Source organism: Oculina patagonica, chromosome 4, assembly GCF_052425735.1.
Source record: "Oculina patagonica isolate OP01 chromosome 4, crgOcupat, whole genome shotgun sequence".
Classification (NCBI taxonomy): domain Eukaryota; kingdom Metazoa; phylum Cnidaria; class Anthozoa; order Scleractinia; family Oculinidae; genus Oculina; species Oculina patagonica.
In genome coordinates this window covers 48,188,389-48,204,946 of record NC_135761.1, presented here as the reverse complement: position 1 = coordinate 48,204,946, position 16,558 = coordinate 48,188,389, and the positions used below count along the sequence as shown (strand labels likewise).

Sequence of the window (16,558 nt, the reverse complement as noted above, 5' to 3'; positions counted from 1 at the left end):
TTTCACAGTGAAATAAGAGCTGTTATGCTTGTGCTTGCATCGTTAGTGAAAACTAGTCTTATGGAATAAGGGTACTGAAACGAAAGGTGTCAAGATGGACTCTATTCGTTCAAAACATTTTGATGTTGCCATTATATTATTCAGTTCCAACATCAAGTGGCATCACTGTTTTTCGTGGAAGCAACTTTTCAATATTTTTCTGTATTCATTTTCCCTCGGATCATCCCACAGGTACTTATAAACCTTTCTTCATGTTTATAAACATTTGACTTCATAATAAAGTGATGATACCTTTGAAACGTCAAAGGGCATGCCTGCTATAGCTACGTTTCATTCAAAATTTGCTGATTCGAAATTTTTATTACTGTGTCGAAATTTTTATTACAGTGCTAAATTAAACATTCTCTATATACATCATTTCCTTTGCTTTTTAGTACAGACTTTAACCTTGTCTGACCCTGTACTTGGCGACATAACGCAAAAGAAAAGTTGGTTTAAAACCAGCAAATGAACAAGGTTAGAAGACACTGGATCTTACGGGCAGTGAACACGCGCACACACAAAAATATCCTAAGATATCTAAGATGGCTCCACTGCTATTCTGGACGCACTTGTCTACGACCAACAATCGAATTCTATCAAATTATTTCCGAATGATAGGTGATAGTTTTAAAGCCATTGCGTCAACGCCGAGAAAGTAGGACCGGGCCATGTCATAGACTAGTGCACCCGGTATAACAGCGGAGCCATCTTAAATCAAAGCTATTGGGAGAAAGAACTACAGTGATTTTGAAAATTCTTAGATACAGGGTACTCTCACAGTAAAGTTAGTCTTAATTATCTGCGATGACCATCTTTTTTGTGTGGCCGCCATTTCGATTTTTAAATACACTGTTGGTTAGTAACTCAGAGATCTGGAACACAAAATTTACGGGGACACGAATTACCACCTTTTTTGGAACACCTCATCGTTCGCCAAGATTAAGGAATTTTCCTAAAACCCCGAGCAGTTTCCGAGGGTTTGTTGGTTCTAGACTTGACACTAGTTCGAAATGGCCGTCACACCGCAAAATTAACGTTGTTTTCTTTTACTTCATGTGAGATCCCCCTGTTCTTTTGTTTTGACTCGTCGTAAAGTGTTCCCGTGTTTGATTCCACTACTCGGTCACAGTCCTAAATGTTTTAAACACACAGCGGTCAAACATGAAATACTTAACGCCACTACTGGTTTTTAATTGCCTTGAATTTCGTAAGATTTTAGAGAGTAATACCCAAAACGTTATAGCGACCTGAAGTATAAGGCCACAAAAAACTGCTGTAAAACGGTTGTTAATTTTTTTCAGCAAATGTTGACACTTTTCGTTTCAAAGTAAAGGACATAAAAAAATGAGACAGATGTTTGCATTTCCCAGCGTCAGTTTTAACGGAAAAATGTACACGCACCAAACATTTGACCACTGTGTGTTTAAGACATGGCAGGTATAACTATACACATAATACCTTTCGGTCTAGGTGTGTGGACTTCTGACAATTCATTCTAAATCAATTGTATTGATTTGTTCTTTTTTGTTGATCACGTGACTAATTCTCTGTTCCCAGTCTGCCGCTCGTCCTCTTGTTCAGTCTCTGATCCAGTCTCTTGTTGGTCTCTGCAGTCGCTGACAGAATCTGACTCAAATCAATGACCCAGGCCCCAGCTCGTCTTCTGATTCAGTTAATGACCCAGGCTCCAGCTCGTCTTCTGATTCAGTTGATGTCCCAGGCTCCTGCTCGTCTTCTGATTCAGTTGATGACTCAGGATCCAGCCACCACCAGTCCCTCCAGTAGTCCTCTGTTGGCCATTTATGTTCAGGTTTGGGGTTCCCTTCCTCATCCTGTCAAAAATCACAAAACAACGCTAAACACAATCCTCTTTATCCATAAATTGGTCATTACTTGAGGACAAAAACTGTAATCGTTCCCAACAGTTATTTATATTATGTAAAAGCACGCAATAAAAATGCTTTTTCATTAAAACGGTTTGGCATAAAACATAGATCGCTTACAAACAATGCCTATAAAAATTACTAAGATTTCAAATGTTGTTCATAATTATTGAGGTATATGCTAAATTTCCATGTCCCATGCGACATTAATAAAAAGGAATTTTTGTTCTTTGGTGTAGAAAACGGTACTCAAAAGCAAACTATCTTAGCCAGTAGCCTCAGTGTTAAAGGGAGTCAGTCTCCTTCACGCCATCTCTAAAGACGCCAAATCTAAAGTTCCCTACATTGGGAGGGGTGGGGGGGAGGGGAACGTGGGACACCCATAAAACTTTAGCAAAGCCTGGTAAACGAATAAAATTTCTACCAAAATATACACATGCTGTTCTATATTTTATGGTAAAATATTGACAAATCTTAAAAGAAATCTGTGACAGGCGTTTACAAGTTTATTTACTATTATTTCGTTAGCTACTTGACTTTTTAAAAGCGATCACTGGGCGTAGACTACAGTAGCGCTATGGGAAAGTCCCTTAAAAAAATAAATTTATAAACCCTCAGGCTTTGGAAAACGCAAAACAAGGAAATTTCTGGTCAGGCTTTGATTTTTTTTATTTTAGAAGTGAATGGTGTTTTCGTTCAAAATCTCTCTTCAGTAAAAATAGTATGCAAGCAATATCTTTAAATCTTAGATTTGCGGGATTTTTTTCGGGGAAGCTTTCGGTTTTCCACAAATATATTCTTTTATGTTAGGCCAAATAAAAGACAAACAAAATTTTCTTTGTACTTAATTGCGGAGTAACGCCTATTGTTTTTTGCTCGTTCCAACTTTCCAAATAACAAACATTAAAAAAAGAGAAGCGGCCACCCAAAAATGAAGCGGGCGAGTCGAGAAACATATTTTTCTTGGTCTAATAGAACAATAGATCTTTCGCTGATTATAAGATAAGGGACTTTCAGTGAAGCTTAAACAGTCACTAAAATGAGGGTGATAAATTTCTTCAAATTTCTATTTCACAAACATTAAAGAATTGGCAGTTCAACTACAGCTGCCTACCTGGAAATCACAAAGGACACAATTTAAAAAAAGAATTGTCACACTTTCTAAGCTCAGTATACTGCAGTAATAAATGATTTAATTCAGCATCAGATTTTATCTTGTAACGCATTTTGAACAGCAAATATTTTAATATCGTTCACATGGATTTGAGTGTTATTTGGAATAACGAGCATAAATAAAATTTTCATAGCTTATCAAAACAAGGTTTTTCTGACGTAAACAAGTTTCTTTTAAATGGGTTCCTTCGTTTCCTTATTCAAAATTGATTTAATTGAAAACTTTACAAAATGACTGATTTTTACAAAGTATAAAGCACACACTCTTGTTTGTCTTTTAAGAACGTCAGAACTCGTACCTTTTCCCTGAATAGTCCTTTCCCATGAATTTATTTGCATCCGAAAAGCCAAACATTTCCACCATGTGATTTGCTTTGAAATGGTATTTCACTTTACTGCTGTTTCGCGCCTGTGAGCTGCTTTTCGCAAACATTGACCATATATTGTCTAATTATCATTAATCAATCGTAGTCACTATGAATCCAGGAAAAGACAGGCACAAAAAGCAACAAACGTAACTGTATCCCACGAGTCAGTATTTCGTTTAAGACACTGTATTTTCACCGTACAAAAAGCAACTGCCAGAAAGTAAATATAATTCACTTGAGAGTTGAAATATAAACTCTCTCACGAAATGTTGTTTCTGGATGAAAAAATGCAAGACGTTTATCTCTAACGACATTGAATGCAATTGAGATTTAAAAACGCCGAAACGTGAAAATGAGTCTCAGACAAGCAGAGCTGCAAAGCACTGCACAAAACAAATAAGTTTACAGCAGAGCTACAACAATGTAAGCAGTGAAACTTAAATAGATATTGTATCCCGCTATTACATGTCAAATGAAGGTTTTGTGAGTTTGAATTTTCACTAACAAATTAAAATAATTTGAGCGGGCTTATTGTCAAACGAAATCTCGCGTTTGTTCGTCAAAACAACGGAATGAAAATAAATCAGGAAGTTTAGAACTCAGTCGTATTCAGAATAAGGGCAACCAGTCGAAACAAATAACAACAAAAATCTCAAAACTAACGTGGTATAATGACACCAAGGTGGAGATGTTGCTCTGACGTACAGCTTCAGTCAAATCATTCACTTGTTTCTTTGTCATCTTAACATCAACAAGCCACAGGTACTCCAGGTGAGGAACACAGCTGAGATGTCGTGTGAGATCACTTACTCCTTCACCAAGAGGGTTAAATGACAAGTTGAGCCAACGCAAGTTAGGAGCCTGGTACAGAGATCTGGCAATGACAGCAGCAGCCTGGGCTGTCAAATTGATATATTGAAGTGCTAAGGACTCAACTCTGTTTGTAAAGTTAATACGCGAGACCAGGGTCTCTGTGGGGGTCTCTGACATCTCAGGAGCACCTGCTTTACCAAAAATATGTATCGCTTGTGGAGAAGTCACAAAACGTAAAACCTCAACGAGCGTCTCCTTCTCTTGGCTTTCTATATCATCAATATAAATATTCCTGACACGGGACAAGCAATGTGGAGGTGTATCAGTGGTGCTATCATTGTTGTCAGTCAGACACAAAGCAGTTCTGTTGTCTTGTTCATTTGACTGGTCACCAACTGGCTTCTTCTGAGTAGACTCTGGTGATGAAATGAGCTCCTTTAGCATTTCAGTGAGGAAAGTGGAGTTGTTGGTTTTCCTGATCATAGTCATATAAATGTTCATTTTCGTCCCTTCCTTCTTCAGGAAAAAGTCACTTACTGGCGGTATGGATACCTTTTTAGAAAATCCGAGGCTTTTTCTAATTCGCCCGAACAGCTGACAACAACTGCATTTACATTTTCCACTAAAGTGATCAAGCCATGATAACTTTGTTCTGGATGCTTGTCATTATAAAAGGAATTAGAGAAGAAAATAAACTCTGGCACCTTGGCCGATTTCAGCAAGTGTTCGTTGGCAACACTATGCAGCTGGTCTGAATCAATTAATAAAACACCTCCAACGTAAGACAGAAACATGGAGTAGAGATCTCGTCTCTTCTCGGCTGCACAGCAAAAAACGCTGTGTGAAATAAGAGTTAAGAACTGTCTTTGTTGTTCTGACAAATCGTCAATACAAGGTGTCTCAGTGAAGTTGTACTCTGTCAGACCTTCATTCTTTCTTACCGTCCCCAGATGATGCAGAACAGCGCATGCAGCTTTTGCGGACAGCTCACAAGCAAATTTGAGAACTTCAACCATTTTGAGGATCTTTTCAAATGAGTCGACTTTGGAGAGACAGCTTGTACTTTGTTCATTTAACAACTCCTCCTTGAGATAAAAGGCGGCAAGGAACTCCTGTAAAGATTTGTGAATGAAAACAACAGCTTTCTCGGGAGTCAAACTTGCAACATTCAGAACATGAAACAACCCGACTTCAATTAATTTCGTACTTAAAATGACGTCGGGCAGTTCACTGATGTGAAAAGAAAGACAGTCTTGCAAAAGGGCATCAAAGGCAAGCTTGCCTAATTTACAGAGCTCTTCTTTGTAGTCATCTACTTTTCTAAATTGCTTTGCATCTGCATATTTTTCGATCAGGTGGTCCAACAAAGTTTGAATAAAACCTGTGTAAATGCCGGCCCGTGATTTTGGCAGCCCTCTATGATGTTTTCCCTTCCAGAGTAAACACAGCATCAGCAGGAGAAGAGGTATTTCCGCCATGACTTTGAGATCTTTTTCTCTCAAATCGTTAACAAACTCGTCAACATCATCTTTATCTCTGAGAAACTTTCTTGCAAACACTTTGACTTGATCTTCGCTTTTGAAGCCATTAATTTCAAACTGAACATGGCTGGGGCATCTTAATTCGTCAACTTTCAAATGCCGTGTTGTCATGATGACGTGACAGTCTCTCAGTAATGTGCCCTCCCAGATGTCACGGACTGGTGATTGTTCTCCAGCACAGCTGTATTCATCATACCCATCCAAAATGAGTAACACCTTTTCTTGATTATCACGGATGTAATTAAAGACATCATCAACTGAAATCACGCCGTCGCCAAACAGCAGTTTAGAAGCCTTTAAAACATCACGGATATTCTTCAAATTACAGACATCTCGTAGTTTAATCAGGAGCACAAGATCAAACTTCATAAGGATTCTTTTTTCCTGTTGCGACCAGTCAAAAGCAGTTTTTTTGGAAAAAGTACTTTTTCCAATGCCTGGCCGGCCAAAGATTAAAATACGCCTAGGGTTGGGATGATGCTTATCACCCTTGAATATGTCGGTGTAGTCTTCAAGGTCCTCTTGTGTAACTCCACTGGGCTTCCTCTCATCCCTTACCCATGATAACTGTGTGTATATCTCATCTATGTGAACAGACGAGCTTTGGTCCCACGGGACGATTTTGATCTTACTGAACGTGTTGTAATGAGACTGTAGCTGTTTCTGACACTGTTCCACGAACGGTTCTGTTAAACATAAAAACAATAAATTTTGAGTGGAGGACTTGGCCAGATAGTAAACGGATAATAAACGTAATGTCAAAGCTTATTTTCGCCTTTTTTCGCAGTTTCCGAAATATCAGATTTCAAATTCTAAGCGCAGTCAATTCCCAAACACTATTTCTTTAAGTTTCGAACGCGTTTGACGAAGAAACTATAAATAATTAGGTACATTAAATACATATGTACATATGCAAGCCACTTAATATTCGCGTCACGTTATGTTCGCGACACTTATTGTTCGCGTCACTTAAATTTCGCGATTTTTTTAGAATCGCGAAATTCGCCAAATTAAAGTGTCGCGAAAATTTCATGTTATAAGGTAGGTCAAGACCATTGACAGTTGTTTTCTATTTCTCTAGCATCTTTCATTGACTGAGAGAATATTTTTACAGGTGTATCAGCCTTAAGTTTTGTTGAGCCTTCCCACCACCCCCGCCCCCGGCGGCCCGAGTCCTTCCCAACATCTTTTTGGAAAGCTGACTCATTACAGTGGAACCTCGATTTAACGAACCTCTATATAGCGAAGTCCTCGATATAACGAACGATATTCTTCGCCCCAGTAATACTAAAATATATGGAAAAGAACCTAGATATAACGAAACCTCGTTATAGCGAACACATTATGCCAGTCCCTTGGCCCTTCGTTATATCGAGGTTCCACTGTATCAAGCGTAGACTCTGAGATTGTCGTTACTTACTTGTCCACCTTGTAAAAATATAAGCACTTTTATTTCGGACATTTGTTGCTTCATAGTGATTGTAGTTGTGACAAAATTGTATTGAGGAAAAGACTGATAAGTTAGACTTTATTTTATCCATATCGTTTATCACTCAGCCTCTCTCACCTTTCTTGATCTTCATTGGAAATCTCGTCACTTTGTGGACGGCAGGATGCCTAGAATAAAGATATTGTTTATCTAAAGTTTAGGAATGGCGTTTTCATTCAACGTATTACCCCATTATTGAGGAACCAAATTAGTGGAAGATGCTCTTCTCACGCACCACAGGAGCATGTGACTGAAGATGGTAGAGGTCACGTGACATCCTTGCTTTGTTGATGTCCATGGTTACTGACATTCCCACCCATATGACCTATCTTTGTTTACAGTTATTGCATAAGCATAGCATGTACACGTCTGTTTAATACCAGTAGCATTGTTTATCAATCATATCATACTAGTAGAGTAATTGCGTTGATAATCGCTGCGGTGGTTAGCATAATTCCCAGTGGGGTGTGAGAAAAGCCTCATGTACAGTCTATTTATCAGCTCCCTTAAAGCCCTGTGCCTCATGTACATGTAAAATAACTTAGCAAGTTTAGAAAACTTAAAAAGCTGATATAGCTGGTAACCTACTGCTATAAAAGAAAATGTATGTTACCTTGATTGACATACAATGCACAAAAAGAAGTGCTCACACTCGTAGCAGCAAAATCGCATCCCAAGTATGAAACCTTTACAAACACCACACTTATATCTGAAAAAAAAAGCGGAATAACAAACACATCATTAGAGCTGAAAGGTCAAGAAATGACATAATACCCCATTTCATAGCAAGTAGTTCTAAAGTTTGCTTTTCTAGTACGCGTCAAATTGTAAGGTTTCGAATAAATTCGAATATAAAAAGCTACCCAGTGAATATGTGCTGACAAAACCAAGTATGTTGTCCACTGGAAATTAAAGTAATTCTCGTGATGTGTAGCCTCATTCACCCTTTGAACATCGGAATCCAAATGCGACATAACAGTCTCTTTAGCACTATGTTGGTTTGCCTGTCTTATGAAGTGGCAAAATTCTCAAATGCTCTGCAATATTTTTTTTAGCCTGCGAGCAGGCTCCCCCTTTTTTCCCGCATTCTCGACCGGAAAGCCTGTTCACAGGCTATATTTTTTCCAAGGTTGCTGTTGAGGAACAAACAGCATAGTTATCTTTCCCATAAATTAGATGTTTTTAAGACATTAAACAATGAAAACTGATTTTCGACTATACACAAATATGTTCCAACTTTGAACCTCCCATACCTAGTAAAGCTCAAAACGTTAATGTTAATGTAAATGTTAAAGTTGGAAGGTGCTCCTACAAAAACACTGGCTATGATTAACACTTACTATCAACACTTACTTCATTTCAATAACTTCGTGATTTTCTGTGTGGACATCTTCCAGTTTTACCCCGGCTGTGTGTCAAAAAGAAAACTTCAATATCAAGCATAAAACATATTCATGATATCTGTTCTTTACTTACCAACACGCCCCTGACAGGAAAACAAACTATAAAGTCGTGTTCTTGGCCAATCCACGCTTTAAATCTGTGCTGAGGTAAGGACATGAGTTTCTGCAATTCCCATTGTCCCACAAAAATAGAATGGGCATTCTAACAGTTGACAGGGTACATTATGGGGAGGGGGAGGGAGGGAGTGTGCCAGAGGCATGGTCATGGTTTGGACTCGTGTTGGCTGGGAGAATTTGGCATTCTTATTGTGATAATAATAAGATCTTTCTCAGAAAATATATGCTTAATAATAAACACAGACAGACTCTCCTTAACTGAACATCAATAAAGATCAATGACGCATTCAACTGACAGTGAAGCCAAATTACGGAAGGTTAAGGGCAAATTTAAGTTTGAGGCAATTATCATTATTACATAAAAATGGTTCGACCCCTGTAAATAAAGGGTGATATTACCCCTTACAATACTGTTTTTGGCTGCTAAGAATATCATGACAACTCACCCATGTAACAGTCGTAGCAGAAGGCAACATTAATGCAGTGAAGACAGTGGTAATACCCGCCTGACAGACTCACACGACAGCCATTACACTGGTTTATGTATGGTACAAGAACAGGTTCAGGAATGTGGTGTCGGAAGCGTGCCAGAAATAGATTCATTTGCTGGAGGAGACGAACAAAAAACGTGTTAATGTTAACAAATATATTTAGGACAGTGTGGTATCAGTTTACTTTTGATCGCCTGGCTTTTTTTTTTTCATAAAAAATTTGGGTCTGGGATAAGAATTTACCTGGGAATGGTGTATTTATTATTTAAAAATTATTTCGTGACACAAACCTTTTGTTGCTGATCCGTCTGTTCTTCCCGGAAGAAAATTCTATGAACAGAAAAGACGCCTCGTTTGACCAACTCCAACCAAGTATCATGTTCTTTGTACTGATCCAGCTCCTGCTGTTCATTCACATGCTGCTCAGTAGGTTGGGCTGCAGTCAGTAGAGAAAAAAATGTTAGGACTATTTGACGTGCCAAATTGAAGGGAAAAGGATCAGGTGTTATTTTGCTGATTCCAGATTTTCAGGCTAAATTTAATCTGAAAAAAAGTTGTGATATCGGTTTGTCAAGTAAAATATTCTCTTTGAATTGCATATTATAGAACTGATAAAAATATAATCCCAATTCTAAGCATGTCAATATCTCCTTAATTAAAGTGCATATGAAGTAAAAAATAATTGACGCTTATTTTGAAGGCTTTTTAAAATAAAAAAGAATGGCGTTTTCCGTTTTCGAAATATCTTTCTTAGTTTTAGAGATATTAACGTTTTTGTATTATGCAAATAAGGAAAGTGATGACGTCACAAATCGTTCCACAAAAAGATAAAAGTAATGAATCAAGAGTTTCTCAAGAAATATTAGAGCGATGTTCTCCAAACTTGGCACCATACATGTACAGTACACAAGACACAAGATGCCACCCATTGGGCCATCGCCATGGCAACGGTTTTGCCACAAGACCTGTTTCAATTAAAATTTACACTTCCCAGTTTTTGCTTTACCAAAGACTTTCCACTCCCAAGAAGCAATGAGAAGTGTTAAGGTGATATGTGCACCATGTGTGTTCCAAGCAGGGCCCTCTCTCACACTTTCAAGGGTTGCAAATGGAGATATTCGGTTTATAGCAGAAAGAGCCTAGATCCAAGAGCATTGCCATGTAAACGTCATAATATAAGCCATCGCGTGTCTTGTGTGATGTACATCTGTGGTGCCAAGTTTGAAGAACACTGCCCTTAGAGTGATGTTTTATTTTTTGGGGGAACAATTTGTGACGTCATCACTTTCCTCATTTGCATAATACAAAAACGTTTATATCTCAAAAAATAAAAAAGATATTTCAAAACGGAAAACGCCGTTCATCTAAATTTTGAAAAGCCTTCAATATAAGCAGCAATTATTTTTTACTTCATATGCACTTTAAATTCAAGGACGGCGGAGCCGGGCCCCCTCCACTTTTTCCGAAAAAATAAAGACTTACTAAGAGAAAAGTCTCTTAAGTCCCCCCACTTAAAGTCACTAGTCAGCCCCCTCACTTGAAAAACTGCTCCGCCGTCCCTGTAAATGACACTAGAATCTGGACCTCGGTGGATACTTTTCAAGCAACTCAGAGACTCAAAGGATAGTGCAGAATGCAATATATGGCCAATTGATTGACAGTATAATAATAATTTTGCTTGAGAATAAGTCAAGTGAGTTCACTTATCAGTTTGGAATGCTGTTTATGTTTACTTGTAAGATGTTGAAAGACCCAACGTGATACAATTTGAAGAAGCTGTGTGGCAAATTGTTTTTACTCCAGCTAGAAAACCAAACTTAAATTCCTTGACCAAGAACAGCATCACAGTATACCCAGTCTGTGACTAACATCCCTGCATGCTTCTAATTAACATGACCTACATGTATCTGGAATACTCCTTATACAGAACTTGATGGTCCCCAAGCCTCATTTATGCCAAAATTCTTCTTAAGCCTCTGGCACCTTCATATTGATTTTATGTGGGTATTATTTTGAAAAACTTATGTTTACACTTGGGGTAAAATAAGCTGTAGTCTGATGTTATTGCCACTAAAAATATTACCTGCAATCCTGCTTTGTTCAGTTTCTGGATGGTCACTTGAACATGGCGACCCTCTGCTTAAAATCTCCACCACTTCTGAATTGTCTGCAAGGAAGAAATCTGGTCAAATTGTGCTGGTAAAAATGCAACAGTGATCTACATCTTAAATCATGGGAGGGAGTTTATTGGATGACGTGTGCCTATAGAAAACTATTATTATATATAGTACATGTATTTTACAGTAAACGTCATTTACATCATATCTGTAATCACAAACAATTGTCCACAGAAACTAATTCCACCAGTCGTACAATATAATTATAAATTCCTGTCTCCCCAGTGGCACTGTTTCACGAAAGGATTTTGCAGTTTTTCCACACTCACGTTTGTGTTCACATTATCTTACTGTGACATTTCTTGCCATGTTTGTACAGTTAAATTATCTTCATTAACACCAATTGATCTGCCAATCAGAGTGGGTGTGTCATTACATGATTTGACAAGACAGATCCAACATTAACTCCAGGTCTGATGTGGAGTGGGCATCGCAGTTCCCCCTCTTCATTATAAGATGCCAGACTTGATGAGGACAGACAATGATTTGGGATTAATTGCCATCAAACGTTTCCACCGCTTTCTTACTTTACCCTTTTAAAGTGAAAAGTCCTTCATTTTTTTGTGATCTTCATTACCAATTTCTTGCAGTTCCTTGCCACAAAATTAATTCACCAAAGGCCTCCTGGGACATGCAGTAATTCTATCAGGAGTTTTATAAATCTGACAAAAACTCTTAATTATTGTTTACCTGGAGAGTCGGAATTCATGAGCTTCATTTGTTTAGGATCCCGAGAAGTTGAAAATGGTGGATTTCTCTTTGTCGAAATGACTGAAGTCTCTTCCTCTGATAGGAGAAAAACAGTCTCGTCAAATTGTGCTGCGTTTTTGAAGAAACAAAACAGTTAAAATGGACACCGAAGAGGCAGTGCTGAGTGCCAGCCATGAGGTGTTACAAAATTTGAGGTGAAAAATTTCTCAGTTATCTCCCACTCGTGATTTGTTTGCATCAAGTTTCATCCTACTCTGAAGAAATAAAACACATGCAGTATATAAAAACTGCTTGAAACTGTCTGGAATTTGTGACCGCAAATTAATAAACTGACTGTCACATACCTCTTTAGTGAGGCCAGTCTTCAAAAATAACAGAATCACTCAACATATTGGAAATGACAGAGGCTGCCATACAACAAGCAAAAGTCTTCCATGACTCATCTATTGATGTACTACCATGGACTGCAAAACTTGAAACACCTTTAACAATGACCCACTCAGTTTTCAAATCATGGGCAGCTAAAAAAATGCCTAATAGGGAATAAAACAATAATTTTATAAAAATTAACAATGAACATAATTACCAGGTTTAACACAAGAAACATCTGCACAACAACACAAATGTACATGTCGTTAAATGTATGACTGCATATCAGTGCACTGAACTCTGGATTGACTGGCCAGCATGGGTTTAAGCCTTGGCCGGGATCATTGTGTTGTGTTCTTGGGAAACTAAGGTGCATACATGTTAATGGGTACCAGTAAATTTAATACTGGGACATAACCCGGTGATGGATTAGCATCCTATCTACAGGGGGAGTACAACTCCCAGTCACTTGATGCTTCAAAAACTGGGATATGCTCTGGCAGTGTGATGAGCCACTTGGCCTGAAACAGGATCTTAACCCTCATGATCAAGGGTTTGACAATTATTTTATAAACAGTGTACAATCTTCCGAAAGGCTAATCTTTAAACATATTACTGTAATTCTTGATTCTAAAAGCTGAAAGCTGTTGAAAAAATACAATCATAAGTGAAAATTATAATACTGTAAGTCTGTTTTCTTAAAGTGACCAAAATTCCTTGTTCAAGGTCTCATTTTCATTGAACCTTTGAAAATGCTCTTCTTCAGAAAATAATACTAATTAATCAACATTCATAACATATTTTTGCGAAAAAACATCCATAAAATGAGTTTATTTGCACATCAAGAACGAAAGGATATCTTCACAACTCAGCTCAAGGTCACTAAATTGTGCTATTGCATTTCCAGAACCGATTGCCCAAAGGAACAAACCAACCCTTCAAGAAGGAACATTCAGTGCATGAAACACTTAAATTGGCGTGCAGTTAAGATGCAGCAAATTTCAAAACAGTTGTTACCAAGAGTACTGTAATGCTCTTTTGCCTGATAATTTTTTGCTTATTAACGTTTCTGCTCTGAAGTTGATTATGTCTTATCTCACCTTTTCCTTCCATTTCTAGTGCAGTTGCACCAGGGTGTAATCTAAGCTGGCGCTCAGCACTATCTGGATCGGCACAACTCAAAAGCTCGCCATTGCAGTGTACTTTGATATCTCGTGCTTCTGGGTTTTCTAATGGCGCATCCCAGCCATCAGCAGCAGATTTGATGATATTGCCAATATCTCTGTTCACTGGGGTTTTGTAGGCATCTGTTGTAAGCTTAGAGGATATAACCACATCTCCTAACTTGGCTTTTTCACGATTCAAACCACTGCAAAAGCCAGAAGAATAAACAACCTTGGGTCTCAGTAGGGTCACAGCATTTTTAACAGCAGTTTGAGGGCCACCAGGATCTGAGGATCTCATCAAAGCAACTTTCAATGGCTTTTCCTCATCACCCATGCTCCCAAAGTAAACAAAACCAAGGGATTTGTGATAACTTTTAAATGGATTTCTCAGGTAATAATAAGTTGCCAAGAACTCGCAATCCTCCACAGTCAATAGCATAACATCTACTGGGAGATGGTCATCATTCCAAGATTTTGACTTTCTTGGAAGATTGCTCATTTTTGGTAGCTTAATACTGAGAGTTGGCGGGTGACCATCATCATCCATTGAACTGTTACCCCCTTTACTTTCAGCCACTGACATTGTAACAATCTGGATCTGTTAGAGATGTCCCTACAAGAAAAGGATTAATGAAGGAAATCAGTGATTGTAGATAAGAAAGAATAGTTATTCTCTTGAGGAATCAGTTAACTAAAGAATCATGGTTATCCTTAGTACAGCAAAAGTTCTATACATTTGTGCCTATGGCTTCTTTCTAATTTACCGTAATTTATTTAGTTCATAATTTAGTCAGCACATCTGTTAATGATATGGTGTGTCACTGGTAAGTTGTGAATTAATTGCTGGCAAACCAGGAAGAGATTCAGCTACAATAATAATTAACAGATGTGCCAACCGTCAACTACTGACAAACTAATAGTATTAATTATTTATCAAATTGTACATAAAATCTTGCATCAAAACATCAAAATATACAACTAAAGCACTTTGCAGTGCCAAAGAGACGGACCCTTTTAATTAGTCAACAGACATAAAGTCAGTGTATTCTAATGGGCAACATGTCAATTACCTTGCTCTTCGTTAAGACAACATTCACTTCTGAAGGTTCAGACTGTGTCATTTCTCTTGCATAATGTACCACTAAAAATTAAATGAGAAAACAGTTATGCTACATACCAAGGTTTGATTCCTGTCGGGGACATCTCTTTGGAAATAGCCATACAGGTAACCACAGTGATTCAAAGCAATGTCTAGCATACGTTCCTAAATCTACAGCAAAATTTTTTGCAACATTTTCAATGAGCTGCTACAATTTCAATAACATCTTAAAAAAAAATGAAAAGATGTTTTGCGTCTAATTTACCAAATGTAGCATATTTCTGGAATTTAGCATTTTCTCAATACTTTAAAACTCACCTGTTCTTGTTGAAATCATTGTTCTTCAAAGTTTTGATTTGGAGCTGAATACACAAGATGTCTTGACCCTTTCATCATCAATATTTCCTGCAAACAAAACAATCCACTGAACATTTCTCTAACATACAGTATTGTGCAAAAGTAATGCAAACGAATTTCGACGAATTTCCTGGCTTTTCGGAGCTTTTCGAAGAAATTTCGCGCGACGCGATATTTCTTCGAAATTTCAGCGAATTATCGTGACACCTATTGTTTGGAACGGCGCGAAATGTCGAAGTGATAGTTCGCTCACCTCGACAAATCGTTGCGATCTTTCGCGCGATAGTTCGCTCACCTCGACAATTCGCTGCGATCTTTCGCGCGATACTTCGCTCACCTCGACCATTCGCTTCGATCTTTCGCGCGACATTTCGCTCAACTCGACAATTCGCTGCGACCTTTCACGCGATACTTCGCTCACCTCGACAATTCGCTGCGAACATTCGCGCGACATTTCTTTCTGTCGGTGTTTACTTTTACGGCAAAGTTCGCTGTAAGAAAAATACACAATCTTACGTTCTTCACAGCTAGCTTGAGAACATAGGCAATTTTTTTTTTTGTAAATTCATGTTACAATCTATACCAAAGGTTAAAACAAACTCACCTGGCTAGTTTCCAGCAGGAACTTAACTGTCAAAGCCATTCCACAAATCATAAGCATCCCAATTCTAACAAAAACTAGTTGTTACTCATTCGAAAGCAAACTTTTTTGTCGAACACTGTGTATAAACACACACGATGTTTCCCGATGTAGCCCCAGTCCCCTTCACAGGCTCTGTGCTTTATTTGCTACCATAGCAACAGTTTCGTTTAGTATCAGCACATTTGGCAGTTTAAAAGTCATTTGCTCCATCTGTTTTTCCAAGCGAATTGCTGCTGGGAAAAAATAGCGACAATGGACTTTTTAAACGTACTATTTCTATTCATAATTAGCAACGATTTGAGGTCTATTAAAATAGCAAAGGTGTGATGACTTGTAGAAGCGGTTTATAAAGGGAAATTGCAGCGTCGCGTGTCATGCCTTTTGTTATTTAGTTCAATTGAAAAAACCGTACTGATGCATTTAAGGTTTTGTTCTGTGATATTTTAAAGAAGCTGGAAGCTTTCTGATGTGCAATTATAAAAACATTTTCTACTACGCGCGACGAAAAAAAAAAAAAACACGTCAAAATCTACATGAACTAGCGTGCGGAAGGACGCTTTCGCTTTCTTTTGAAATAAAAACAATAGCATGTGAGAAAATGCTAAATATATTGTTGCGCAAAAAACCGTAGATGCATTTAAGGTTTTATTCTGTGCTAATTTAAAGAAGCTGGCAGTTACTTAATGCAATCAATAGCATTAGTGCAACTTGTTTTG

At 38.0% G+C, this 16,558-nt stretch overlaps 2 pseudogenes across 2 annotated transcripts in view; both read right to left on the bottom strand.

Moving 5' to 3' along the window:
• Positions 1-16,558, bottom strand: part of LOC144652484 (uncharacterized) — a 214,025-nt pseudogene that overhangs the window by 88,078 nt on the left and 109,389 nt on the right. Inside the window, exons 4-5 of the transcript XR_013570550.1 lie at positions 15,161-15,247; positions 14,814-14,884 (exon numbers count right to left, since the gene is read on the bottom strand). The product of XR_013570550.1 is annotated as an uncharacterized LOC144652484 (transcript). The remainder of the gene's footprint in view (positions 1-14,813; positions 14,885-15,160; positions 15,248-16,558) is intronic.
• On the bottom strand, positions 368-12,691 carry LOC144652506 (uncharacterized; annotated as a pseudogene). Its single transcript, XR_013570560.1, has 10 exons — positions 12,553-12,691; positions 12,188-12,283; positions 11,404-11,487; positions 9,611-9,756; positions 9,276-9,435; positions 8,663-8,717; positions 7,923-8,018; positions 7,388-7,437; positions 4,130-6,506; positions 368-1,874 (listed from the first exon to the last, which is right to left on the bottom strand). The product of XR_013570560.1 is annotated as an uncharacterized LOC144652506 (transcript).